Here is a 26017-nt window from a genome sequence, read left to right as displayed (position 1 = left end):
TCTTGTGGTTTCTGTTGTATTTCCGCAGCTCCCCGTGCTGCTGCTTCGTAGGATACTGCCACGCTGAAAGCCTGTTCTAGCGTCAGGTCCTTTTTTGAAAGTAGTCGTTTCTGGGTTCCTTCACTCTGGAGCCCGCAGACAAACTTATCCCGTAAGGTGTCTGCCAGTCCTGCTCCGAACTGGCAGTGCTTCGATAACTTGCGTAGTTCCGTAAGATAGTCAGCATTGCTCTCATCTTTGTGCTGGTTTCTTTTATGGAACTTGAATCTTTCTGTTATCAGCGGTGGTGTAGGGCTTAGGTGTTCCTGTAAGATATGAACAATCTCCTCAAAACTTTTCTCCATTGGCTTAGCTGGGGTAATTAAATTACGCAATAGGCCGTACGTATTCGCACCCATCAGATTTAATAATACCGACGCCCTCTTTCCATCAGCCACCTCATTTGCCTTGCAGTACACTTCAATTCTTTCTACATACATGGTCCAGTCTTCTACCTCGTTCTCGAAAGCAGTGATACTGCCACTTTTCGGCATCTTGGGCGATTTTAAATGGCGCCTCCCGCGCTTTTGCTTCTTCCCCAATGGAATAAAATGGCGCCTCCCGCGCTTTTGCTTCTTCCCCAATGGGATAAAATGGCGCCTCCCACGCTTTTGCTTCTTCCCCTTACTGCCACGCTGCTCCTAGCGTTCTACGGGGTAATGGCGGCGACCCGCAGCTTCGGCGCATCTCGCTTTCCTTCCCCCCCGTTTAGTTTCTCTCCGCTGTCCTGTTCTCGAGCACCGACCGCACCCTGTGCGCTCCACCCTCTCTCTCTTGTTTTCTTTTCCCGGCAACGCTGCGCGGCCCGATTTGTAGAGCCGCTCGATCGAGCTTGAGCCCGCCGCAGTCCGGAAGGGTCAGCGCTCTACCTGCTACCAGCACGATTCGCTGGAACCACAGTCTCTCCCGCAATTCTCCAAACACCGATGGATTCTTTGGGTGGTTGCCCTCGGTCGACGCCCGTTGCTCAGACTACAACCTTCCAGGACCTTCCTTTCAGGCGAGATCCCCGTGAGATGATGCCACACTGCAGGTGAGTTCGAACTTACTCGTCGCCACTGTAAAGTCCGCGCCTCAATAATACACGGACTTCGGGAGAACAGTTTAACAGGTACTTTACTGAACAAGAGGCAGCTTGAAACTGAAACTACAGAAGCCTGCTAGGGCCTTTTATACAGGGGTGGTCACTGCCGGTACTGCAGTCTAAGACCAGTTATTCCCTTAAAGGTACATACACAACAGTGGACGTCAGTGGAATGGCCTCGGGCCAGCGGGTGGTACGGTCCACGATTGTCAGCAGGTGCGTGTGACATTGTGATGGCGGCAGGGGGCCGACGAGGTCGATGTGGACGTGGTCGAACCTTCTTTCTGGCACGGTGAACTCCTCGAGTGGGGCTTTGACGTGCTGGTGGATTTTGGCACGCTGGCAAGCTATGCAGGATCTGGACCAGACGCGCACATCTTTGCACAGGCCGCGCCAGACAAATCGGTTGGCCACCAGTCTAATGGACGCGCGGGTGCCAGGGTGTGAGAGGCCGTGGACGATGTCGAACACCCATTTTCACCAGGACGCCGGGACTACGGGGCGGGGTTGCACCAAGGAGGTGTCGCATTTGACTATGACGGCGGACGGGCCGCAGGCGACGTTGGTCAGTCGCAGCCCTGGGAGCGTTGTGGGCGCGGAGAGCAGATCGGGGTCGGTGCGTTGCTCCGCTGCCAGTTGAGCATAGTCCACTGCCAGGTGGGCGCCGTGGACGGCGGGGCAGGATAGGCAGTCGGCCACCACGTTGTCTCGACTGGAGACGTGCCGGATGTCCGTGGTGAATTCGGACACCGCGGCGAGCTGGCGTTGTTGCCTGGCTGACCACGGGTCCGCAGATTTCGCCATCGCGAATGTCAGGGGTTTGTGGTCGACAAGCGCGGTGAAGGGGCGGCCCTCCAGAAGAAATCTAAAATGGCGGACTGCCAGGTACAGTGCGAGGAGCGCGCAGTCAAAAGCGCTGTACTTGGCCTCCGGGGGGCGCAGTTAGCGGCTGAAAAAGGCCAGCGGTTGCCAGGCCCCGTCGACCCACAGTTCGTACACGGCGCCGACCGCGTGGTCGGAGGCGTCCGTGGTGAGGGCCACCCTGGCGCTGGGCTGTGGGTGAGCGAGCATGGTGGCGTCGGCGAGCGCCTTTTTGGTCGAGTCGAAAGCGGTCAACATGTCCGCCGACCACTCGATCGCCATTCTGTCTTTCTTACCCCGGACGGCTTCGTATAGGGGCCGCATGAGGGAGGCCGCTCCGGGAATGAAGCGGTTGTAAAAGTTGATCATCCCCAAGAACTCCTGGAGGCCTTTGATGGTGGTAGGCCGGGGGAACTGCTGGACGGCTTGCACCTTGGCGGGCAGGGGAATGGCTCCATCCTGCGTGATGTGGTGGCCGAGGAATTCGATCCTGCTGAGGCCGAATTGGCACTTGGCTGGGCTGATGATGAGCCCGTGCTCACTGAGCCGCTGGAACAGGGTGCGGAGGTGCTCGATGTGTTCCTGCTTGGAGGAACTAGCTACCAGGATGTCATCCAGGTAGACAAAGAGGAACGTCAGGTCCCGGAGGACCGAGTCCATGAGCCGCTGGAAGGCCTGGGCCGCGTTTTTGAGGCCGAAGGACATTCGGAGGAACTCGAATAGCCCAAAAGGGGTGATTATGGCCGTCTTGGGAACACCCGTGGGGTGGACTGGCACCTGATGGTAACCGCGCACCAGGTCGACTTTGGAGAAGACTGAGTGGCCGGCCAGTCTAGCCGAGAAGTCTTGAATGTGCGGTATGGGGTACCGATCCGGCGTGGTGGCGTCGTTTAGGCGCCGGTAGTCCCCGCAGGGGTGCCATCCCCCGTCGGGTTTGGTGACGATGTGGAGTGGGGAGGCCCAGGGGCTGTTGGAGCGGCGGATGATGCCGAACTGTTCCATTGTGGCGAACTCGGCCCGCGCGATCTCCAGCTTGGCCGGGTCCAGCCTGCGGGCGTGGGCATACACCGGTGGGCCTGTGGTGGGGATGAAGTGTTCTACCCCGTGCTTAGCAACCTTCGCGGAGAAGGTCGGGTTGGTGAGGGCTGGGAACTCAGCCAGGAGTGCTGTGTAGTCGTCCGTTGAGCGGGTGCGGCACAGCCACGCCATTTCGGCGGGTTGGGGGGGGGTGCCATGGCGCCTGGGATAGGTGACATGGTGTTCATGTCCACGAGGCGGCGCCGAGGCATGTCGACCAACAGGCCGTGGACACACAGGAAATCAGCACCGAGGAGCGGGGAGAGCACCTTGGCAATGATAAACTCCCAGTGGTAGCGGCGGCCTGCGAGGTCGATGGTGACGGTGCGGGTGCCGTATGTCCGGATGTCGGTGTCGTTGGCGGCAGCCAGCGCAGGGCCGCGGCCGCCTCGCTGGATCTCGAGGGCGGACGCGGGGATGATGCTGCGCTGTGCGCCCGTGTCGCATAGGAAACAGCGTCCCGAGGCGCTGTCCGTAACGTACAGCAGCGCGCCTGCTTGCCCCACGGCCATCGTGTAGGCCGGTGTGGGGGCGGTTGGAAACGTGCAGGGGTGGCTGCAGCGGCGTGCCCGTGCACCGAACCGGGTATGGAAGTAGCAGTAGCCCTGGGTCGGAGGGCCTGGGGGACGTGGGGGCCTGGGGGGCCTCGTGGCCGAGCTGTGTGGCCGCGCGATAGAGGGTGGAGCGCGCGCCGACGCTGCGGAGGCCAGGTCGGGGGTGACGGCATGGTTGGAGCTGGCGGACAGGAGCTTATCGGCTTCATTGGCCAGGGCCTCGAGGTCCGTGAGGCTGGACGCCACGATCGCCGGGCGGATGCTGGGAGGTAGTTGGTGAATAAAGAGCGTGCGGAAGAGGGAGCCGGGCGGTTTCTCGTCGGTCAGAGCAAGCATGTGTGAGAGCAAGTCTGACGGCGTGGAGTCACCAAGGCCCGGGAGGTCGAGGAGGTGGCAGTTGCGCAAGAATTGGGAGGCTGTGAATTTTTTAATGAGCGCGGCCTTGAGATGTGCGTACTTGCCTTCCTCCGGAGGGTTTTGTAGTGTTGTCCAGACTTTCATGATTGTGGAGCTGCCCAGGGAGGCGAGGAGGTAGTCGTACATCGTTGCGTCGGCGGTGATGCCGCGGAGTCGGAATTGCGATTCGGCTTGAAGGAACCAGGCGGTGGCCAGGTTCTCCCAGAACTCCGGCAGCTTCACAGAAACTGCGTTTGCGTCAGCCATGGTTACGCTTAGGAGTCGTCCTGAGCATCGGGGTCACCAATGTAGGAGTCTACGTACTCCTAGCAAAAAATACTGAACTCGGAGAGGTTCAACAGAAAAGGTTTAATTGTTGAGGCTGCATGCTGAACACAAAATGGAGTCAGAGACTACACAAAGTACGACTGCCTTTCATCAGTGCACATCTTCGACTCCTCCTCCCCCGCTCTGGGCTTAACTATGTTGCAGATCGAGTTTCTTAAAGGTGTGATCCTTCTTAAAGGCATGACGCCTGATTTATAGTCTACGGACCGGAAAGCGGATTGTGTCCTTTCTGTGATCGGTACGCCACAACGTCATCAATGCTGTTGGATTTAAGGCCTGCAAACAGCCTTGCTTCTTCTGGAGACTGCAAAGGCTCTGCAAATTGTATGAAGGAGTTGAATTGTGGAAAATGTCCACGATCAAGCAAAAGTGTGCACCTCGGTTTGATGAGCCCCCCCTCCAAGCTCTGGTGCACGGAGCCAGCTGTAATAAAGAGGTGCTGTTCCCTTCCTCAGGGAGAAAAAAGCCACCCCAGCAGACAAAAGCTGTGCGGCTACAAGTGGCCCAGGAGGTCAACTCCATTTCAATGAGCCGCAGGACCTGGCTGCAATGCAGGAAGAGGTTTCATGACCTTCTCCGCACAGGAAAAGTGAGTATGGCTTTCCCATCACCCTCAATCTGATCCCCATCGCCTCTCCTCACCAGCACTCTGCTTTGCCAACCTCTTCCTCCACATCCCACTTGACACTGACATCCCTGCACCCTTACCCATTCCCTCTCTCTCTATGGTCATATTCACTTAACTATTCGACCATGCAGCCCTCACACTCCCTATCACTGTGATGCCATGACAACAACAACTTTCAACACAGGGAGGGTCCTTTGTATCCTTCTAAGCATCTATGCTATGGATTCTCTACACTCACTCCTTCATTCTCACTCAAACTCCACTTGTGTCCCTCATTGCAGGAAAAGAGAGCCCACAATAAGAGGGAAAGAATGAGGACAGGAGGAGGGCCACCCTCAGTAGCCCAGCTCACCACCTGGGAGGAGGCGGCCCTGGAAATTCCTGGGATCGAGGAGGATTCCCAAGTGGGGGACGGACAGGCGGGCGCATCACAGCAAGCTGGTGACAGAATAGTTTGGAATCTCTCTCATTGACATTGCATGAGTCACTGATAATGAATCTGATGCTCTAACAGATTGACTTATGATCATCTGCACTTTTCAATGTCCATGTAACCTTGGCCTCACATCTCTAACTCTTTCTTTTACTCCCCCACAGGACCATCTAAAGCCCCCGTCCCTACTGTCCAGGAGGAACAGCCTGAACCTCCAACCTCCTCAGAGGAAGCTGCAACCTCTGAGGGCGCAACGTCAGCAGAATTCAGCGCACCCAGCACCAACGCAGACACTCACATCTCGGTGGGACCTTCACGAGATAGAGTAGTGTTGTCACCTGGTGTATCACAGCTCACAAGTGAGCATCAGCAGGTGGTGGAAACAGGGACAGCAGTGGAGAGTCCTCGTCGGAGGGCGCAGGACTCTGCCAGCTCGGCTCTGCTGCATGTCGACCCTGTGCCTCCGGGTCCATCCAGAAGGAGAGCAGTGCTGGAACTCCGAGAACAGGTGCAGGAGTCTCTGGCAGGTTTTGTCTCCAGGGTCGCTGCGAGTGTGGGGCGAATGGAGGAGTCCATCGCAAACATGAGCAGAGCCTTTGTGGAGGCATTGGCGCATGAACACATCACCGCAGAAAGGATGGCAACCTCAGTGGAAAGGATGGCTATCTCCATGGTAAGGCTGGCTACCGTAGAGGAGAGGATGGCTACGGTAGAGGAGAGGATGGCTACGTCCATGGTCGTAGCTTAGTCGCCAGGGCATTGAAAACATGGTCATTGTTCAGAATAGAATGACATCTCTTGAGGAGCGATGGTCAGCTATTGAGCAAACAAACCAGACCTTCATGGAGGTCCTCTGGAGTAGGACCTCCAGTGCAGAAACAGGTCCTCATGGCTCCCCTGCAGTGCAGCAAGGTGCTGTCAAGCCCCTTGCTAGCTCTGAAGTGGGGCTGACCCATGAGAGGAATGTTGGTGGCAGACAACAAGTAAGTGAGGGCTCCTCTCCAAGTGCTCACACGACCATACCACAGCAATGCCCTCGGTCAGAGCCCCACCAGAGTCCTCACCCAACTGAGATGGGTGTCTCAGCCCCTGCACAGCCGCAGGAGCAGCAGACTTTTTGCCACCCCAGAGGACGCCCACCAAAGGCGTCGAGACAGGAACAGCAAGAGAGTGAGCAAGGGGCCTCCCATCTGCTGAAGCCACAGGGGAAGCACCACGTAGAAGCACGTGTAAGTGCAAGATAAAGCACAAGTAGTCACAAGGGTAGTCACTTGGGTGCTGTGTTGTTTTGTTTCTGAACCAGCCATCACTGTGATTGCATTATAAAGTGTTTTGATGGCAAACTGTTGAAGTTATGGCCTGTGTCATTTCGGAAATGGTTTTTCACATTGAGGGCTTAGGGTACCTTGCGATTGTCAGAATAGTGGTCAGAGTGATAGAATTCCGCAGGTTCTTCTCCATTGTCGATGCTCTGGTAAGAAGGAGCGAGACTAAAGTGTTTGATTGTGCAGGCTAAGCAAATCTGGCCAGGATGAGTGCGTCCCTTGCAACATTGCTATGTTGTCGCACGCTGGCGCCTTCTGGCCTGTGCATCTTCAGGTGGGTGGCTAGCAGCAGCTTGGCGCTCCAGTTGATGCTCCTGCTGTTGGTGCTGCTGTTGCTCATGGTTCTGCTGCTGCCACGGCTGGTCTACGTCCAAATCTAATGTCCAGGAGGAAAGGAATTAAATGGTCGCCATGCTTCTGGTATATGCCTCACTTAGTCAAGGTAGGGAGAGGGGTTTCCCAGGAGGTCACACTGGAGATGGGTGTCAGGCTCCAAACTTCCACAACACTGAGTATGCCTGTTAAAAGTTCCCCCAGACCTGAAACAACAAAGTTCTGCCACCTGCAAATGATCATTGGTGAAAACTACTTTGTAATGGTAGAGCTGCAGCTGTTAGTAAGCAATCCACTAGCGAGGCCGCCAGCATTACCTGGCGTGTTCCAGAGGAGGCGTGTAGGATGGGGGGAATGTTTAAAAATCGAAAAGGCCTCTCAAAAATGGGATTATAGAGGCTATTAAGTGGTTGTTAAGGGCCATAAGGGCCTATCCCGCCTCTTGGAGGCGGGATGGAGGCGGGATCGGGCCCGCCGCCATTTTTGCCGATTTTAACAACTCGCACGCCTCCAAACCCGCCTCCTCGGGCCTGGCAAAATCAAGCCCAGTGTCTTTCCTCATTCTAATTAGATTAATTTTTTTAACTGAACTAAATTGAATTTTCTAAGCAAGCAATGCCCTTGATGGAAATATATAGGAAGGGAGGAACTTGCATTTTCATGGCCTCAGAATGTCCCAAAGCGCTTTGCAGTCATTAAGTACTTTTGAAGTGTAGTCACTGTTGAAGGGAGGGTAGGGCGAATGGAGATGAGAATCAGGTTGGGAATGAGGGCCTCTCACCATCCACCTTTTGAGAGGAGTGAGAGGGAGTGTGGAACAGAATGGATGGAGGGTTAAGGGTGAGGTAACAACAAAACAAGGGGAGTTGGATACAGGTACTGAATGGGTAGATCACAAGGGAAGAGGTAGGAGTAGTGATGGGAGTAAGGGGGTGTTGGGAAGGGAAGGAGTTGGGGGGAATTGAAGGGGTGGGGGATGTAATTGGAGCAAGGAGTATAGGGAAGAATGAGTGACTGAAGGAGGGGAAAGGAGCTGCCATGGGCCACATTTTCCCCTGAAAGCTCTACCCCAAATGCTGTTGGTGGATCTGTTCCCCGTCTCACTGACCATCTCCCACCCAAAAGGAAAGCATAAAAACAGAGAGAGATCAACAGAAGAGGATAGAGAGAGAAACATTCAGTACAGAAAGTAGGCACTGATCCTGCACAGCCTGAAATTTCTAAATTATTACAACCTTAAAGGTTATAGAAATTGAGAATGAAAAATTTGAAGTTTGGTTAAAAAATACAAATGAATGACTGTGGAACAGGTTAAATTGTCAAGTGATTTAAATATTAATAACATGGACCAATGATTCATATCAAAATAGTTCACAAATTTAAAAAATAAAGGAAGGAAAATAATGATATCACAATTCCCTTTCATTTTATTTTAAATTTTTGGAAAATATAATGATAATTAAGTGATATTTCCTAAATAACCTAAAAATAGAAATTCTGAATTTCATGACACGATGTAGTCAGAGGAGACCTAAAGGTTTTTAAATGATTTATACATACTATAGGTAGGAGCTTGCAGCTGTGGAGTGGCTGAGTATCATAATATGCCCAGCCAAGTTAATCACTGTAACTGAAGTTCACTCTGTCTTTAAAATTCAACTGCTGGCTTTCTACAAAGAAATGAATCATGTTCTACCTGCAGATTCTTCAGTTCCTGCTGGATTCCAAACACAGTTCAGCCTAAAGTATTAGGACTTAACTAATCAACTAATTCATGACCTCATGGATTTTGTTTTTTATTCATTCACAGGATGTGGGCATCGCTGGCAAGCCCAGCATTTATTGCCCATCCCTAGTTGCCCTTGAGAAGGTGGTGGTGAGCCACCGCATTGAACCGCTGCAGTCCGTGTGGTGAAGGTGCTCCCACAGTGCTGTTAAGGGAGGGAGTTCCAGGATTTTGACCCAGCGACGATAAAGGATCGGCGATATATTTCCAAGTTAGGATGGTGTGTGACTTGGAGGGGAACTTGGAGGTGGTGGTGTTTGTTAAATCCGTGAATCTTGATGTATTGTGTCCTTTAATAAATAGACAGAGACTGCAGAGGAACAGTCAACGGGTGTTTACTGGATGAGGGTTACTCTAAAACTAACAGTACAGATCCCTACTAAGGGTTTATATACAGGTGTGGTCACTGCCGGTACTACAGTATACAGGAGCTGTAAAAAGTAGTTCTCCCCTTAAAGGTACATACACAAAAGTGTTCCCATGCGCCTGCTGCCCTTGTCCTTCTAGGTGGTAGAGGTCGCGGGTTTGGGAGGTGCTGCCGAAGAAGCCTTGGCGAGTTGCTGCAGTGCATCTTGTAGATGGTACACACTGCAGCCACGGTGCGCCGGTGGTGGAGGGAGTGAATGTTTAAGGTGGTGGATGGGGTGCCAATCAAGCAGGCTGCTTTGTCCTGGATGATGTCGAGCTTCTTGAGTGTTGTTGGAGATGTATTCATCCAGGCAAGTGGAGAAAGAAAATAAAGACATGCATTTACATCGCGTCTTTCACGACCTCAGGACGTCCGAAAGCGCTTCACAGCCAATGAAGCACTTTTGAAGTGTAGTCACTGTTGTAATGTAGAAAACATGGCAGCCAATTTGCGCACAGCAAGCTCCCAAAAACAGCAATGTGATAATGACCAGAGAATCTGTATTTGTGATTTTGATTGAGGGATAAATATTGGCCAGGACACTGGGGATAACACCCCTGCTCTTCTATGAAATAGCTCCTTTTATGTCCACCTGAAAGCAGGCGGGGCCTCGGTTTAATGTCTCATCAGAAAGGCAGCACCATCTGACAGTGCAGCACTCCCTCAGTACTGCACCACAGAGTCAGTCTAGGTTTTGTGCTCAAGTCCCTGAGAGTGGGATTGAACCCACAACCTTCTGACTCAGGCGAGAGTGCTACCCACTATTTTTTTATATATATATTATTTATTGAACATTCAAAACATTGACAACATGGTGATCATTCCATTGTATCATACAAATCCATTCCGCCGCTCTGCACAGCCATTCCTCAACCACATATTAACATTAAAACCTGAAGTTTAATTTGTCTCCCATAACATATAGTAATCTATTGTACTTTAAAAATGGATCAGTAATCATGGCTCCAAATAAGGGAAGTATGCCTGATAATCCCCCCATCATTTAATCTCTGGCCCTTCCCTCCTCTCATGCTCCTTCCCAACTTTTCGGGCAGCTGTTGCTTTCTCCTGCAGCCTCCGGCTCTTTTTCACCTCCTGTTTGAACCTTCCCTGCAGTTACAGCCTCTTCCTTATGTTAAGTCTGTGTGTTCTAGTTGTAATTACTAACACAGACTACAAGATTAAAGTTCAACAGGTCTTTACTGGTTGGAGGTCAGGACTATACTAAATACAATATTACTACACAGTGCTTATATACCGGTGGTCACCACCGGTATTAAGTATACAGCAGCCAGAGAAAGTAGTACATCTCTTAAGGTGGAACAGGCTTAAGTTCTCTTAAGGTGGAACAGGTTACATACACCACAATCCTCCCTTTTTAGCTTAACAGTCATATCCCCATTTAACATAACATAATAACATATATAACTTCAGGTATAAACAGTTCAAAGGTTCAGTCTCTCAGGAGGCCTTCTGATTCGGTTTGGATAACGCCTTTCAGTGGTCTCTGATTCCTGTTGCTGAGGTGACTCCTCTAGTTGGTCTCCCATGCATTGGGTGTTATCATCATCAGGTACATTCCCTGCCGAGGTAGATGCTTCAGGTTCATTAACGTCTTCCACAGTTGTCTCTGTCGCAATCCTTGCTCTCGATTCTACCAGTTGATCCGCATGACGCCTTATCACATTGTTACCAATATCTACTGTGTACATCAGAGGTCCTTGTCTGGCCCGAATTGTTCCGGACTGCCATTTTTCGTTTCCATAGCCCCTTGCCAACACTGGTTGTCCTACGTCGAAACTTCGAGTGGTCTTGTTATTAATATGCCGGAACTGTTTGTTTTCCACTTCCCTCCGCACATTTGGTTTTAACAAGTCCAACCTGGACCACAACCTCCTGTTAAAAACATCATGGCAGGACTTTGGTTAGTCACTGCATGAGCGGCGTTTCGATATGCCATTAGGAAATTGTCCACCTTGTGCTGTAACGGAATCTGATCATCATTCATGGCCTTTATTGCCTTTTTGAATGTTTGGACAAATCTCTCGGCCAACCTGTTTGTCGCCGGATGATATGGGGCAGAGGTATAATGTTTCACCCCATTCTTCTTTAAGAATTTTTGGAATTCTTCCGACATGAACTGTGGTCCGTTGTCCGAACAGATCTGTCCTGGCAATCCGTTCCTTGCGAATATTGTTCTTAACACCGCAATTGTCTTTTCTGAAGTAGTGGTATTCATCTTGCTCACTTCTGGCCATTTGGAATGTGCGTCCACCGCAATTAGGAACATGGAGTCCATGAATGGACCAGCAAAGTCAATATGTACGCGTTGCCATGGGGCTGAAGGCCATTCCCATGGGTGTAGTGGTGCGATCGGAGGTGCATTTTGCACTTTTTGGCACCCAGCGCAGCTTTTCGTCAACTCCTCTATCTGTTGGTCAATACCCGGCCACCATACATAAGCCCTAGCAAGACTTTTCATCTTAACTCCCCCCAGATGACCTTCATGCAGTTCTTTTAGAACTCTTTCCCTTAACTTGGGAGGAATAATCACTCTTGTCCCGTACATCAAAGTACCATGGCAGACGGACAGCTGGTCTCGCCTTGCCGAGAATGCCGGTAACAGAGGATCACCACGTGTTGGCCATCCTTTCACTGTCACCTCGTAGACTCTGGACAGTGTCGGACCATTCCTGGTTTCTCTTTCAATACTTGCATTGGTGACTGGTAAACACTCGATGATGGTCGAATGAAATAACTCAACAGGGTCAACTTTCGTCGTTTCTTCTTCTTCAGGTAGTGGCAGGCGCGACAGCCCATCAGCATTGCCATGCTGCTTCGTACCTTTGAATTCTATTTGATATTGATGTGCCCCTAGGAAAAGGGACCATCTCTGGAGACGCTGTGCTGTCATCACTGAAACACCCTTCTTAGGGTTAAAAATGGATACCAACGGCTGATGGTCTGTCAGAAGTGTGAATTTTTGGCCCTGCAGGTAATGATTAAACTTCTTCACTCCCCATACAAGGCTGAGAGCCTCCCTATCGATCTGCGCATAGTTGCGCTCAGCGGAGGTCAATGATCTGGATGCAAACGCGACTGGCCTTCCCGTGCCATTTGGCAACTTGTGTGAGAGTACTGCCCCAATACCATATGGAAAAGCATCACAAGCCAACCGAATAGGCAGTGTCGGGTTGAAGTGAGCCAACACTTCCTCTGAGGTGATCAATTCTTTGCTTTTGCGAAATGCCTTCTTACAGTTTTCGCTCCATTCCCATGGTACCCCCTTCTGTAAAAGAGCGTTTAACGGGTGCAGTACCGTGGATAGATTTGGTAGAAATTTATGGTAATAGTTAATCAATCCTAGAAACGACCTCAACTGAGAGACATTATCCGGAGCGGGAGCCTTTACAACTGCCTCTATCTTGTCAGGAGACTTATGAAGCCCCTCTCGGTCAATGACATGACCACAGTACGAGATCCGCTTCTGGAAGAACTCACATTTCTGCCGATTAACTCTAAGTCCATATTCTTTCAGTCTGTTGAGCACCAGTTCCAAGTTTGCGAGGTGTTCTTCATCACCATCACCTGTAATCAGAATATCGTCCAGGTAACATTGTGTGCCTGGAATACCCTGTAATACCTGCTCCATGGCCCTCTGCCAAATTGCTGGAGCCGATGCCACTCCAAAAACCAGCCTATTGTACCGGTACAAACCTCGATGCGTGTTGATTGTGAGGTATTGGCGTGACTCTTCTTCAACCTCCATCTGCAAGTACGCCTGCGCCAGGTCTATCTTGGTGAAGTGTTTCCCGCCAGACAACGAAGCAAAAATATCCTCAATCCGTGGAAGCGGATACTGCACCGTGTGAAGCACCGGATTAACGGTGATTTTGAAATCTCCACAGATGCGAACCTTCCCTGGTTCTCCTGGCTTGTTGCTCGAAGGACGTTTCATAACGGGAACAATGGGCGTAGCCCACTCACTCCAATCTACCTTAGACAGTACACCTGAACGTTCTAGCGCTTCCAGTTCCGCTTCTACAGTAGGTCGTATTGCATAGGGTACCGGTCTGGCTTTAAAAAATTTTGGGTGTGCATGTTCATCAATCTTGATGTTTGCCGTAATTCCTCTCAGTGTTCCCAGTCCCTGCTGGAACACCTCTTTAGCATCATCCAATATTTTGGACAATCGTTTAGGTTTGACATCTGTTTCCCCGGAATCTACCGTTAGTGCCTTCAAGGAGTGCCAGTCCATATTCATTTTCCTAATCCACTCCCGTCCCAGTAGTGGTGGACCTCCTTCAGGTAGCACATATAAGTCCATTACTTGGCTTTCTTCGCCCTTGTGGACCACTTTTACCTCTATCTTTCCGATGGGGTACACTCTTTGCCCCGTGTATGTTTTCAATATAATCTCCGTATCCCGTAGGGGAATATGTTGGAATAACCTTTTGTAATCTTTCTTATTCATGACCGTCAATGCCGATCCAGTGTCCAATTCCATCTTTACTTGGACTCCTGCTATCTGAAGGGTGACCCAAATTGTCTGGAGATCTGCATCCTTACCAATGTTGTGTACTCTTAAGCTACCCAGTTCATTACTGCTAGCGTCTGAATCTGACTTCTGTTCAGTTGAACTGTTCTTTGTCACCTTGTGTACCTTTATGTATTTTCCTTGCGGTGACTTTTTGTTGCTGGTCTTCTTTCCTGACCGGCATACTTTAGCTACGTGGCCAAGCCTGCCACACGTTCTGCATTCTTGGTTTTTAAACCAACACTGGTTCTGATCGTGCGTTGTCTTTCCACAATGATAACATTTTACAGTACTCAAACCCAATTTATTTGTACTGAGTTCCGGTGACCGTAGCTGCATTACTGCCGTGCCTCTCGCTGCGGCTTCGTGTGCTGCTGCCATAGTGACCGCTTTCTCAAGCGTCAGCTCATTCTCCACGCACAAATTTATCTCGTAGCGCCTCTGTCAGTCTCGTTCCAAACTGACAGTACTTTGCTAGCTTACGCAATTCCATTAAATATTCAGCATTGCTTTCATCCTTCAGCTGCCTTCTGCTGTAAAATTTAAATCGTTCCGCTAGCATCAGCGGCGTGGGGTTTAGATGATTTTTCAGGACAGTAACAATCTCCTCGAACGTCTTATCCGCCGGTTCATCTGGTGATAAAAGGTGTTTCAATTGCCCGTATGTCTTCGCACCCATTAAGTTTAATAATGTTAGTGCTTTCTCTTAATCTGGGATTTTATTTGCTTTACAATAATTTTGTATGCGTTCTACATACATGGCCCAATCTTCGATGTCGCTATCAAAGGTATTAATGTTCCCATGTTTAGGCATCGTTGCAATTTAATTAATTTTTATTTTTATCCAAGATGGCAGCTTCCCGCTCTTGTCTTCGTCCTCCGCCTACAAAATGGCGGTTTTCCTGCGCTTGGCGGTCTTCACCCAGCCCCCGACGCTGTCTCCGCTTCACCGTGGCTCTCGTGCCTTCAGTTGCCCCAGACACTGCGCCTTTTTAGCCCGAATGCGGCCCGGCCCTTATCACCAGCCGCGATCGATGTCCCCGCGCTGCGCCTTTCGGCCCGAATGCGGCCCGGCCCTTATCTCCAGTCGCGATCGATCGCACCGCCCTTATTCCTCCGTCTTCCCTCCCCGTCTGTACAGCCAACGCGGCCGACTTTTTGGTCGCGTCGCTGCCCGGCTTACCCACCACCGAGGTAGAAAGAAGATAGCTGACAGCCGCTGATGGAGGCTTTGAGTTCAGGATGTCTTCTGCACTCTGGTTTCTCGCTGTCTGCCGCGCGACGTGTCTTCCAGCAGGGTGATGAGGGTGGAAGCCTCTCTTCGACGTCCGTTCTGTGGACGAAGCCGCCGTGGATATAAACTGCCGCAGGGTAAGAATCGGACTCGTCGCCACTGTTAAGTCTGTGTGTTCTAGTTGTAATTACTAACACAGACTACAAGATTAAAGTTCAACAGGTCTTTACTGGTTGGAGGTCAGGACTATACTAAATACAATATTACTACACAGTGCTTATATACCGGTGGTCACCACCGGTATTACGTATACAGCAGCCGGAGAAAGTAGTACATCTCTTAAGGTGGAACAGGCTTAAGTTCTCTTAAGGTGGAACAGGTTACATACACCACACCTTACATTAGGTTTGGGCCGAGGAACTGCCTCTTCCCCCTCCTTCTGACCCTCACTAACCTTTCCCTATCCACACAATGCCACCTCACCCCACACGTCCCTGCCTCTGTCCCCCTCTGACTCCTCACTCTCGAGCTCTTCTGTAACCTCCTGTCCCTGCTCCCTGTCAGATACATAATCTCCCTTAGAGAGTCTTCCTGCTATTGCGGTTTCTCCAGTAGTGCCACTCCCTTCAGCCTCATCTCCACCGCTGACCCTTGCTCCCCGTTTCTTCTCTCTCCGGGACAATGGCGCATCTGCACCTATCTTGCTCCCTTCTGGTGTCTTTGTCGCCCCACTCCCATCCTGCTGCCCCTTTAAGGCTCCTGCCTCTTGCACCCTCTCCTCGTCTTGCCCCCTCCTGCTCCTCGAGTTGTCCGACTCCCCGTCTTTCTTTGGAGTACTTACACTTAACCCGCACCCCGCTCCCGCCTCCTCTCCCCCCGTGGACACCAGATACTTTAGGGAGAGCCGAGCCGTATTATGGTTCGACTCTGCCCTCAACCCGTGCTATCCACTGCTGTCTTTGTCCTTTTCCACCGTACTTGGTGTGTTCTCCACCATTTCCATCCTGTTCTCTTCTCTGCAATTTTCTGCCTCTTCCTGCACTCTTTTCTCCTTCCATTCATCAGCTATGTCCTCCGCCTGCTCTGCTCCTCCAGCCGCTCCACTCTCACCTCCTGCTCCTTCTCCCATCTCCTCGTCATTCAAGGGGCTTCCTTCTGCCACACACTCACAGTGGGTGAGGCCTTTGTGACACACCCCACAGCTCTCCGCCTTGCAGCTCCGAGCGATGTGTCCAGACTCACCGCAGTTATAACAGTACAAGTCTGGACAGCTTCTTACAAGATGGTCGTGTCCAAGACAATAATAACAAACCTTCACCTGGTTATCATGCAGTACTCAGAGGTACTGCACCCCTTCCATTGTCTCGAATTTCATGCTATATGGAAATGACTTCACCCCTCTGGGAACCACACCTTTACATAACGGGTTCCATCTGCTACCCACGTTTCTGGATAGTACCTCCTCTTTATTGCTGAGCAAATATTAATGCTCCACAACTCCAACATTTTTATTAGCACATCGTCCTCAACATAAATTGGTAGGTTTAAGAATGAGACCACCACCTCTTCAGAATATAGCAGAGATACCTCCAAGAACTTATCTTCAACCTTCAAACTCAGTAAAAGTCTTTCCACCTCCTCTCGGCCACTGACCGTCACCTCGAACCCAACATTCGGCTTTGGTCGGCAGGCAAAGCAGCTTCCCTCGCCGCAGTCCTCATGTACCGCCTGGATAATATCCCGAGCTCGTATCTCCTTATCCTCGCACTGAACCACCACCGTGTTTTCTTTTCCAAACCGCCTGGGGTCCCGGCCCAAATCTTTGGGCCTTTTTTTCTCCCTTCCCCCAACATTTTTTCCCCTGATTAAATTAATCTTGGGAACATTGTCTTCTGAGGGGCCTGGCCTTTTTGGTCCTTTTTGGTTTAAGGACCAAAAAGGCCCTAAAACCTGACAAAAAACCCCCAAACCCCACCACCAACTTTTTACAAACTCACTCCAACTCCCTGCAGTGATCAAGCACCCAGCAGCACCTTCTCACTCCTAGCCCCTCCCACCTAGAGAGTGCGACCCACTGAGCCACAGCTGACACAGTATTGCATCACACTCCTGACTTGTGCCTTATAGATGGTGGAAAGGCTTTGGGGTGAGATACTATTCCAGAAAGCATTCTGTTCCCAAGGGGCATAGAACCCATCTACAAACCAATGCTGTTTCTAGTCCACTTTTGCTAAATCACATCTGAGCTTAGTAAAATTGGCCTTTTCCCAATTGAGAACTTTTATTCCTGGTCTATCGTTGTCTTGCTTCATAACTACGCTAAATCTAACTGAAGTATGATCACTACCACCAAATGCTCTCCCACTGATACCCATTCCACCTGCCCAGCTTCATTCCCTAAATCTAAGTCCAGAACTGCCCCCTCTCTTGTTGAGTTTGCTATGTACTGGCTGAAGAAGTTTTCCTGAATGCATTTTAGGAATTCTGTGTCCTGTATACCTTTTACACTGATTTTATCCCAGTTAATATTCAGGTAGTTGAAATCCCCTACTATTACTGCCCTATTGTTTTTGCATTTCTCAGAAATGTGCCTACATATTTGCTCTTCTAGCTCCCTCTGACTATTTGAAGGTCTATAGTACACTCCCAGCAGAGTGATTGCCCCTTTTTTATTCTTCAGTTCAACCCATATGGGCTCATTTGATGATCCTTCTAACATATCATCCCTCCTCACAGCTGTAATTGTTTCTTTAACCAATACTGCGACCCCCCCCTTTTTTATCCCCCTCTTTATCTCATCTGAAAACCCTGTAACCAGGAATGTTGAGCTGCCACTCCTGCCCTTCTTTGAGCCATGTTTCAGTAATAGCTATGATATCATTCTTCCACATGCCTATCTGTGCCCTCCGCTCACCTGCCTTATTCACTAGATTCCTTGCATTGAAGTATAGACCATTAAGCACTGCCAAACCCCTTTGTTGTCTATTTTCTAGCCTTTGTTTCCTTTGCCTTCCAAACTCACTTACTAATTTTCTGCCTTCCATTTCCGACTTTGCTTCTCTCCCTTCTGAATCTACTCTCAGGTTCCCATCCCCCTGCCAAGCTAGTTTAAACCCTCCCCAACAGCACGAGCAAACTCCAGCCACCCCACCCCACCCCGAAGGGAGGGGGAACTACACTAAAACTCAACAACCCAAATAATCAAGAAAATCTTAAACTGGTATGTGGGGTTCTGTCTTCACCCACATTCCTGCAACAGGACTTATTGGTATTAAAGAGCGCCTGTTTATATCATTCTGAGACATCCAATAATAAACAGTAAAGTGTGGCGACACGCCACCATTGGACATAATCCGCTCACGGCGGCACGGACAGTTTACGCAGGCACACTGCCGGCAGCAGCCGCCCCCAGCCGGGGGCCCTTTCCTCCGGCAACTTGTTTCCTGCAGGGACAGGCTGCCGGGAGCACTTCCTGTCTGGGGAGTATTTAAGTGGTTGCGCGGGCTTTTCAAGCTCTCTTTTTGCCATGATGTAAATTAAAGCAGTTGTGTTCCATCAACTCTGGTCTCGACTCCCACGTTTGCCGCGGTATCTCAACACTGGTGACCCCGACGCTCAGGGCGAATCCTAAGCTAGCATGGCGGATACAAACGCAGTCACGGTTAAACTACCAGACTTTTGGGAGAACCTGGCCGAGGCCTGGTTCGTTCAAGCCGAGTCCAGATTCCGGCTGAGAAGCATTACAGTCGACGCCATGAAGTACGACTACCTCGTCGCCTCTCTCACCTATGCCACAGTCCCCAAGGTTTGGGCAGCGCTGCAGGATCCACCAGAGGAAGGCAAGTACGAACATCTGAAGGCCGCACTTCTTAAAAAATTTCAGGCGTCCTCTTACCAGCGCAACTGCCAACTCCTCGACCTCCCAGGCCTTGGTGATGCTTCACCATCAGACCTGCTTTCCCACATGCTGTCCCTCTCGGACGACAAAAACCCCGGCGCCCTCTTTCGCACGCTTTTCATTCGGCAGCTCCCCGCCAGCATCCGCCCGCTCATTGTGGAGTCTGGCTCCATGGACCTGAATGAGATAGCCGAAAAGGCCGACCGGCTGCTCTCCGCGCAGACCGCCCGTGACGTCGCGCCCGACCTCACGGCAACGACCACGCGGTCCCCCCGGCCCACTAGGCCCGACCGCCCTTCCACTCCGGGTCACTGCTACTACCACACCCGTTTTGGCACTAGGGCCCAACGCTGCACACCACTGTGCACTTTCAAACCCCCCCCCCGCACCGGCCCCCACGATGGCCGCGGGGCAAAAGGGGCCCATACTGTATGTCACCGACGACAGCACCAACCGCCGATTCCTGTGCGACACAGGAGCCCAGCACAGCATCACCCCCGCCTCCGCCCTCGAAATCCAACGCGGCGCACGGGGTATCACGCTGGCCGCAGCCAATGGCTCTGACATCCGCACATACAGTACCCGCATGGTCACGCTCGACCTCGCAGGCCGCCGCTACCGCTGGGAGTTCCTCACAGCCAAGGTCCTCTGCCCACTCATCGGCACCGACTTCCTACGCGCCCACGGCCTCCTTGTCGACATTCCGAGGCACCGCCTCGTCGACATCAACACTATGGCCCCCATCCCTGGCGCATTCACCCCGGCCCGTTCGGCCGGTCTGACGACCTACTGCCTCGCCAGAGCCACGGACGACTACTCGGCACTACTAGCCGAGTTTCCCGCCCTCACTAACCCGACCTTTTCAGCCAAAGCCGCCAAACACGGTGTGGAGCACTATATCCCCACCACCGGCCCCCCGGTCTCTGCCCACGCCCGCAGACTCAACCCGGCCAAGCTGGAAATCGCGCGGGCCGAGTTCACCACCATGGAGCAACTCGGCATCATCCGCCGCTCCAGCAGCCCTTGGGCCTCACCCCTCCACATCGCCCCCAAGCCCGGTGGAGGCTGGCGCCCCTGTGGGGACTACCGCCGCCTCAACGACGCCACCACCCCCGACCGATACCCGGTGCTGCACATCCAGGACTTCTCGGCCCGACTGGCCGGACGAACCGTCTTCTCCAAGGTCGACCTGGTGCGCGGTTACCACCAAGTCCCTGTACACCCTGCGGACATCCCCAAAACGGCCGTCATCACCCCATTCGGCCTGTTCGAGTTCCTGAGGATGCCCTTCGGCCTCAAGAATGCAGCCCAGGCTTTCCAGCGCCTTATGGACTCAGTCCTCCGGGACCTGAACTTCCTATTTGTCTATCTAGACGACATTCTCGTGGCCAGCTCCTCCAAACAGGAACACCTCGAACACCTTCGCATCCTGTTCGGGCGCCTAGCCCAACACGGGCTCATCCTCAGCCCGGTGAAGTGCCAATTTGGCCTAGCTGAGATCGATTTTCTCGGCCACCACATCACCCCTGCTGGGGCCATCCCCCTGCCCAACAAGGACAAGGCCGTCCAGCAATTCCCCCGCCCCAAAACCATCAAGGGCCTCCAGGAGTTCCTCGGGATGGTGAACTTCTACAACAGGTTCATCCCCAGAGCTGCAGCCCTCATGAAGCCCCTATATGACTCCCTCCGAGGTAAATCCGGCAAGATGGCCATAGCCTGGACCGCTGACACGTCAGCCGCCTTCGACGCCACCAAAAACGCGCTCACCGACGCCACCCTGCTCGCGCACCCGAGGGCCGATGCCCGGGTCGCGCTCACCACCGATGCCTCCGACCATGCGGTCGGAGCCGTGTTCGAGCAGTGGGTCAATGGCGCGTGGCAGCCACTTGCCTTCTACAGCCGCCAACTGCGCCCCCCGGAGGTCAAATACTCTGCTTTCGACCGCGAGCTCCTCGCTATCCACCTGTCAGTCCGCCATTTCAGGTTCCTCCTGGAGGTCCGTCCCTTTACCGCTTACGTGGACCACAAGCCGCTCACATACGCGGTGGCCAAGAACACCGAACCCTGGTCCGCTAGGCAGCAACGCCAGCTCGCGGCCGTGTCCGAGTTTACCACGGACATCCAGCACGTCTCCGGTAGAGACAACGTTGTCGCCGACTGCCTTTCCCGTCCCGCCATCTGCGCAAATCACCTAGCGGTCGACTACGCGCAACTAGCAGCGGCCCAGCTCACGGACCCAGACCTCCTCTCGGCGGCGACCAGCCTGCCAGGGCTACGCCTAGCCAAGGTCGCGCACGGGCCCGAAGCCACTGCAGTCACTTGCGACGTCTCACTCGGCCAAGACAGGCCGGTCGTCCCTGCAACCTGGCGCCGCCGCATCTTCAACGCGCTCCACGGGCTCTCCCATCCGGGTTCCCGCGCATCCGTCAAACTCCTCTCCCAGCGCTTCGTCTGGCGCGGCCTCAGCAAAGGTGTTCGGACTTGGGCCACCTCCTGCCTCGCCCGCCAATGGGCTAAGGTACAGCTGCACACAAAAGCACCCCTGGGAGACTTCGAGGTACCCAGCCGCCGTTTCGAACACGTACACGTCGACATCGTCGGCCCTCTGCCGCCATCGCAAGGCCAAACTTATCTCCTCACGATGGTCGACCGCTACACACGCTGGCCTGAGGCAGTGCCACTGACCTCCACCACCACAGCCGACATCGCCAGGGCATTCGTTAACACCTGGGTCGTGAGGTTCGGCGTACCGGCCGACATAACCTCCGACAGAGGTGCCCAGTTCACCTCCGAACTCTGGACAGCCACAGCACGCAACCTCGGGGTGACGCTCCACCGAACCATGGCGTACCACCCGCAGGCCAACAGGCTGTGTGAACGCTTCCACAGGTCACTCAAGGCCTCACTCCGCGCCAGCCTGCAGGACAGTACCTGGACTGACCGCCTACCGTGGGTGCTACTAGGCCTACGCACCGCGGTCAAGGAAGACCTCCAGTCCTCAGCAGCGGAGTTAGTCTACGGACAACCGCTGCGCGTACAAGGCGAATTCCTCCCGGAGGCTACCACGCCTTCGTCGGCCGAACAGCAGCGGCTCAACTCTTTCTCTTCCGCTCAACAGTTCGCCCCACTTCCGGTCAACCGACACGGCGAACTCGCACCTCACGTCCCGCCAAACTTACAGCAGGCACGCTTCGTCTTCGTGCGACACAACGCGCACCGCGGACCCCTGCGACCCCCATACGACGGACCGTACGAGGTACTACAAACCGGGGACAAGGTCTTCAAGCTGCGACTCGGCGACAGGGTCGAAACAGTCTCCATCGACCGACTCAAACCAGCACACACAGAACCAGGGGAACAGGTCCCCGTGGCCCGACCTCCAACTAGAGGCCGTCCCGCCAGCAAGCCAGCACAGCCGGCGGCGAACCGCCCGGCCCCACCAACTAGACCAGCGGCCACTCAGAGCCGCTCCGGCAGAACCATTAGACCACCGTCACGACTCGTCCACTCTTCCTAAGCAGATTCTGGGGGGAGCTCTGTGGCGACACGCCACCATTGGACACAATCCGCTCACGGCGGCACGGACAGTTTACGCAGGCGCACTGCCGGCAGCAGCCGCCCCCAGCCGGGGGCCCTTTCCTCCGGCAACTTGTTTCCCACAGGGACAGGCTGCCGGGAGCACTTCCTGTCTGGGAAGTATTTAAGTGGTTGCGCGGGCTTTTCAAGCTCTCTTTTTGCCATGATGTAAATTAAAGTAGTTGTGTTCCATCAACTCTGGTCTCGACTCCCACGTTTGCCGCGGTATCTCAACAACAGTTCCTTTATTGTGACTTGATAGTAAACAAAATATAATTAATTATCATTATTACAAACTTTTGGGACCAACAAAATAATTTTTATCCAATGTTTATCTTACCTGGAGTACTGTGTACAGTTTTGGTCTCCTTACCTAAGGAAGGATATACTCGCCATAGAGGGAGTGCAACAAAGGTTCACCAGACTGGTTCCTGGGATGGGGGGATTGTTCTATGAGGAGAGATTGAGTAGACTAGGCCTATATTCTCTAGAGTTTAGAAGAATGAGAGGTGATCTCATTGAAACATACAAAATTCTTACAGGGCTTGACAGGGTAGATGCAGGGAGGATGTTTCCCCTGGCTGGGGAGTCTAGAACCAGGAGTCACAGTCTCAGAATAAGGGGTCAGCCATTTAGGACTGAGATGAGGAGAAATTTCTTCACTCAGAGGGTGGTGAACCTTTGGAATTCTCTACCCCAGAGGGCTGTGGAGGCTCAGTCATTGAGTATATTCAAGACAGAGATCAATAGATTTTTGAATATTAAGGGAATCAAGGGATATGGGGATAGTGCAGGAAAGTGGAGATGAGGTAGAAGATCAGCCATGATCTTATTGAATGGCAGAGCAGGCTTGAAGGGGCCGAATGGCCAACTCCTGCTCCTATGTCTTATGTTCTTATGTTCTTAAACAGCACCTTACATTTACAGGGAACCTTTTACCTAACAAAATGCTCAAAGGCACTTCACAGAAAGGAGTGATGGACATCAGTCAGCACAGTGACGGAGGGAAGTGCTGGAAGTGGTAAGAGAGGTAGAAGAGGTAAAGGGAGTTCCAGAGGGCAGTGACTGCAGGCTCTGCCACTGAGAGGGCTGGAGAGAGGGCGGCAGACGTTCAGACCAGGGTCAGAGGCACAGAGTGTGAAAGTTGCATCCTGGGGCAGGACACGAATGCAGAGTTGTAGAACCCTGGAGAACTTGCTAAAGTTCGATGCTCACATCTTGTTTCTGAGGAGAAAGCTTTTGTTGTGGTTCGAGATTTCACATAATGGTGCTTTGTTTTTGTGCCCAATATTTTTTTTTAAACGGGCGGTTCCTTTCGATCTCCCTGGACTATTCACCGTTGCTTGCCCGCGCTCTCCAGCATGTGGCAAGCCACATTTGAGGCAGCCACTACAAGCTACAGGAGAACCTTTCAATGAGTGTGACGTAACAAAGACTCACTACGCACTTGGTTGTACATAAAGCAAGGCTTTAATCGACTTGTAACAAAACATGGAGGTCTAGTTAGTAGTCACTAGCTTCCTGTTTCCAGATTGTCTCTGGTCAAGGTGGGCCCACGCCCAAGTATTTATACTCCTCGGACAGCGCCCTCAGCTGGCCGTTCAGTAGTACTTCTGGAGTTACTTCTTGTAGAAGTTGCGATTTATGACATTGTGTCCTCCACTTCCTCTCTCAATGGCAGCTAAATGGTCTGATTGAATGGCGGAATGGCTTGAGGGGATGAATGGCCTCCTCCTGTTCCTATGTTCCCAGAGAGAAAATACCCGACTCTCATTCAGCATCTTCTCCTTACCATACATGTGAGATCAGTGGTTCGCCATGGCACAACAACAACAACAACAACTTGCATTTATATAGTGCCTTTAATGTAGTAAAATGTCCCAAGATGCTTCACAGGAGCGCTAGCAAAGAAGATTTGACACCGAGCCACATAAGGAGATATTAGGGCAGAGCTTGGCCAAAGAGGTAGGTTTTAAGGAGCATCTTAAATGAGAGAGAGGTGGAGAGGCGGAGAGGTTTAGGGAGGGAATTCCAGAGCTTTAGGGCCTCAGCAGCTGAAGGCACGGCCACCAATGGTGGAGCGATTGAAATCGGGGATGCGCAAGAGGCCAGAATTAGAGGAGTGCAGAGATCTCGGAAGGTTGTAGGGCTGGAGGAGGTTACAGAGATAGGAAGGGGCGGGGCCATGGAGGGATTTGAAAACAAGGATGAGAATTTTGAAATCGAGGTGCTGCTTAACCGGGAGCCAATGTAGGTCAGCGAGCACAGGGGTGATGGGTGAACGGGACTTGGTGCGGGTTCGGACACGGGCAGCAGAGTTTTGGATGAAGAGAGTAGTACGGCTGAATTCACACCAAAGCATTCCAGAACACGGCACGTAAATGCTGTAATAAAATCCACGGTATCTTCCACAAACACCGGCAAGTGTGACTATTATAATAAACCCATGGCTGCCTCCAGATACATGGGAAACTACAAGGATCTGCAATTAAAGGGCGCGCGTCAGATAATTGTCTTTGGACCTGCTCCATCCACACAATTTTGTTTTCAATTTGTTTTAGATGTTGCACTGAACAGCAGCCTGTGTGATTGACATGAGATATATAGACAATCGCTGTGTCTGAAATGAAATATCATTTTTATCGTAACTCGTTGCCCGTGTTCCCTTTGACCTTTCCAGTCCATCAATAAGATCCTGACTTTCACAGATATGGACACCAACCCATGTAGGTCAAACACCGGGTATAAATCTTCTTGGCTTCAGGCGAAGGCAGAAGGTAGTTGGCTTGCAGGGCGGGCTGGGGCCGAGACACCACAGAGAGCAGTGTGGTGGGAGCTGGTGGTATCTGTGCCAGCCCTCATGGTCTACAGAGTTGGCCGAGCTTCACTTTGGCTGGAGGGCTAATCTCCAGCATGGTGGCCAGTTGGTTGCTGATCTCGGTTCTGTAACGTCCACGTGCCAGCTGGGTAGCGCCCTGTGGATGGTTGAGCAGGTTTAATGCCCATTGTGCGCACGGGAGGGAGAGACTTTAAATTAGACTCTTTCGACTTGTTATTCCTTTTTTAAATAAAAGTCTACACGTTGCTGGGCGAGGGAGAAGGAAAACAAGCAAAACGTTGAATGGCAGCGGATGAAGACAGAGCCAAATGCTATAACTCTGCACACAGCTATCGGAATGTGCGAGGGCAAGCACGTTCACCTCGTGCATCATTATGTCCATGTACCTGTGACAGTTACACAGGGAAATGATCGGAAAATAATGTTTCTGAAACTTAAGAACTGAAGGATGTTATGGGAACGTAGCTTTTAATTTATCGCTGCTCTACTGCGACAAATGTTGTAAACAACAAGCATAATGAGGTGACAAGAGGATCCCCTTCACACTTCAGAGGCTGCAGGCTCAAACCCCATGGCTGCCTCCATCAGGCAGCCACTGCCGTGAACTCTTTCACCTATTACTGTGGCTGGGCTGCTAATCTGTAGGGAGGGAGAGGAGGA

Source organism: Somniosus microcephalus, chromosome 32, assembly GCF_052327205.1.
Source record: "Somniosus microcephalus isolate GS21.2 chromosome 32, FLI_Smic_1.0, whole genome shotgun sequence".
Classification (NCBI taxonomy): Eukaryota; Metazoa; Chordata; class Chondrichthyes; order Squaliformes; family Somniosidae; genus Somniosus; species Somniosus microcephalus.
The sequence above is the reverse complement of the archived record's forward strand: the minus strand, read 5'-3'. Positions refer to the sequence as shown.